This window comes from Myotis lucifugus, unplaced genomic scaffold (assembly GCF_000147115.1).
Source record: "Myotis lucifugus unplaced genomic scaffold, Myoluc2.0 scaffold_10, whole genome shotgun sequence".
NCBI classification, from domain to species: Eukaryota; Metazoa; Chordata; class Mammalia; order Chiroptera; family Vespertilionidae; genus Myotis; species Myotis lucifugus.
In genome coordinates this window covers 9,110,085-9,113,847 of record NW_005871058.1, presented here as the reverse complement: position 1 = coordinate 9,113,847, position 3,763 = coordinate 9,110,085, and the positions used below count along the sequence as shown (strand labels likewise).

The window sequence follows — 3,763 nt, the reverse complement described above, 5'->3', positions numbered from 1 at the left end:
GTGGGGGGGAGTAGGGGTAGTGGTGGGGGGCAATCAGAGCCTGGATCAGGCTGGTTGGCTGCCGCAGTGCGTGTCATAGCCACCAGTTGTCCCAGTTGTTCTGGTTGCTCTGCCATAATGGTCGCTGGGCTTTTATATACACAGGTAAAATGTGGGCTCTCTGTAGACCAGGAGGAGTCCATCTCAGCAGATAAATTCCTTCTCGGTGTTCACATAAAATGAATCTATTCTCTTGGGATCCACACTCTTTTATTTTTTTAAATATGTTTTATTGATTTTTTACAGAGAGGAAGGGAGAGGGATAGAAAGTTAGAAACATCAATGAGGTAGAAACACCGATTAGCAGCCTCCTGCCCGCCCCCCACTAGGGATGTGCCCGCAGCCAAGGTACATGTTCTTGACCGGAATCGAACCTGGGACCCTTCATTCCGCAGGTCGACGCTCTATCCACTGAGCCAAACCAGTTCTGGCGCCCCGGCAGTTTTCAGTGTGTTTGGAACCTTGCACTTTCTGTCTGGGGTGTCCCCTTCCTCAAACTTCAATTGTGGTTCTCATAACCACCTCATCAAAGGGGAAGGATAAAGCAACGAAGAGACAAGGGGCCCCTGTCTCATATGAACGCTGTTTGGGTAAGAAAAACATGTTCCTTTGACGGTGTGAAAGTCTCTGGCAGGGTCTGAAAATTAAACCGACAAAGACAATTATCAGGAGAGAAAACATACAAATTTACTTAATGTAAGCTTCACATGACAGGAGTCTTCATAAGGAAATGAAGACCTGAAAGGCATGATTAAACCTGAGTGTTTTTCTGCTAGGTGTTATGAATGAAGAGTTGTGGGAAGGATATAATAAAACAAAGAGTATGCACTAAGTATAGAAAACTGGGAAACTGAGCAAGTCCTGTTCTTTTGGCTTCTTAGTGTCCCTTTGTCTTGAAGATAAGGAGGCTGCTATCCTTCAGGTATGGGGAGGGCCTCCTAAGCTGAGGATTTTATGACCTGCCTCAGGGGAGATGGTCAGAGGAAGAGAGACTTTCTTGCTTCTGCTGTTTTCTCAAACACCTTAAAATAATTCAATTGTGCCAAGTTACTGTAACAGGACAAGCAATGGGTCCAGGCTGCCTGCCTTATTGGAGCCAATAAAGCAGAGGCAGGGTTGAATCATATATGAGCATTTATTACTGTTACAGAAGACTGGAGAAAAACCAAGTTACGCTTAGAGAAAGGGAGTTACATTTTATTATTACATTCTGCGCAGGCCCAGAGAAAAGTGTGTCTTTCGCATTCTGCCCCCCCCCACCCCCCCCACACACACACATGGAGCAAACTCTCTCTATTTATACTTTTTCTAGTCCTTTGTCTCCCAAATTTGGAATGAGACTTCCATGCCTTCTGAGAAAGAAGGCCTGTGTACTGGGAAGGGGCCATGAGACCATATCTCAAGGCCTGGCCTGGCGCCAGCACTGACAACTCTGTCTGGGGAATAGTTTATGGCCTCGCTGGATTGGGAGAAGTCTTATTTTCCTTATTATTTAAGCAAGCAAGGGTTTACAGAAGCAAAATAGCAGGGTTAAAATTTGAAACAGCAGTTTTTATATAAGATAGATGCCTCATTACAATACTGCCAGCAGTACCGGAAAGCAGCAGGTCATCCACAAAAATCTGCTCTCCAGCCCTCATAAGCCAGCTGCATATATTGGGTAGGACAAAGATTACATGGGAGATCAGGCAGTACGTTTTATTGTAAAATATGAAGCAGCAATGATTCGAACATGTGAGTTTCTCCTAGCCAGAGCACAGAATGACTGGATATCCAGCAAGTGAATAAAAAACAAAAAGCAAACGCCATGAAGACAAGGTCACGTTAAAATCTCTTTCTCTTGATAATTTCTGGTTTCCAGCTGACTGGATGAGTTTCTTCTGTCGCTGTATCATCCTCTCTGTACACTTTAATGGTTTTATCAGCTTCAGCCGTTAGTAACCGACTTTCAGACTGATCAAAAGCACAAGCAAATATTCCTGATTCACTGTCCAAAGACCCGGGCTGCACAGCTGCATGAACTCTCTGGAAATTGTAGCCAGTTCTCCAATCCCAAAGATGCATGGTTCCATTGTCAGCTCCAGACACGAGCACTCCATCAGAATTTACTGTCAGTGTGTTAATAATAGCGTTATGACCAGAAAGATTTTGAATGAAACTTCCATCAGGGAATTTCCACTGTTTTATGTTATCTGGAGAACCAGATGCAAATGTGTAATGTCTTGGATGTAACACCACAGCTCTCACTGATTTTTTGTGATTTGTTAATGTGACTCTTGTTTTTCCAGCCACCAAATCCCATAATCGTATTGTAGTGTCGTGGCTTCCAGTAATAATTTGTGGTTCTGCAGCTTGACACCTCACTGTAGCAACTGCATTTGTATGTCCGGATAATGTATGTACACTGGCTTTAGTTCTCACATCCCAAACCCGTGCAGGTGAATCAACGACTCCAGGTTACCAGCACATCAAATTGTTGGGTGCAGATCAAAACCATACACTGCACTCAGATGTCCATGATAGTGCCTTTATAACCTTATTATACTCAAGATCCCCAGCATTTGACCTGTTTGTCTTCTCCACAGGAAAATAGGTATGGGCTCCTCGTGCTTACTATCACACCACGAACTGTACTAATGTGCCCAGTTAATGACAGTTTCAATTTGCCACTAGCCAAGTCCCAGATCTTTATAGTTCTGTCAGCAGATCCAGTAACAAACCACTGATTTCCAGGCTCCACAGCAATACATCGAACCCAGCCAAGATGCCCACTGATCACCCTGTAGAGTTTCCATGGCGGGTGCCACTGGGGTTTTGGCATTGTCGGGGCCTTCTTTGCCATGAGTGCAGAGTTCTTGGCATTGCCACCCTCCATAACAGCCAAAGTCATCCCTGCAGGCTGTGAGCGGTCAGAGCCTCCAGCAGGTGCAGCACGATTTGCATCAACCCTGGCCTGAGAAGAAGGTAATGCTAAGGACTGTGCAGCTGACTCACTTGGCATTCTTTGGATCTTAGTATCTGCTGTTAAAGCAACCCCAGGTCCTGGTGGATAGGGATGTGTACCGGTCACCAAATATTCAACTTCTTGTCCTTGATTTGCAGGATATTGTTTATGACCATAGGAATCTGATGCATTCTGAGGACCCTTCTCTTTAGAATTTTCTTTCAAAGTAGGCATGTGCAACACAGGACCATACTCATTCCGTAGCTTGATTGCCATTTTTCGTTTGTGACTCTCTTCATCCAAAGGCACAGGTTTTCCATTATCAGCTACAAACGTGTCATGGGCCCTCTTCAATGACCTGAACACAAGTGTATGCACAGAATGCTTCTGTACCTCCTCGACCATGATGCTGCCGTGTTTTCTGTGGCTCTGGCAGCAAATAAACCAAGTTCTGTGTTTTACGGTCTTGCTACATCTGTATTTATACCAGTTGATTTTAATCCTGTCAATTTCTATTCCAAAGGTTAGGGCGTTTCTTATCTCCATTCCAGGGAGTTAAGATTATGTAGCTTAAGGGTGATTGTTCGTAGTTAAAGTGATTAACTACCCGCCTGGCATTTAGTTAAGGGGTTTTATTCCCTCCCTAACTTCAGGGAAAAATCCCCTCTTGGGGAAGCAACCTTTCTGGGAGAGCTGGCCTTGGTTAAAACACATAGCGGCAAGAAGGGGAGCAAACATATTAAGAACAGTATGCCATATACGCCAGGTCCCTTGAAACAT

General features: G+C 44.5%; 1 pseudogene; it reads right to left on the bottom strand.

Annotated features, from left to right (window-relative positions):
- Nucleotides 1-1,834: 1,834 nt before the first annotated feature.
- Nucleotides 1,835-3,399, bottom strand: LOC102439817 (annotated as a pseudogene).
- Between the last annotated feature and the right edge of the window lie 364 nt (nucleotides 3,400-3,763).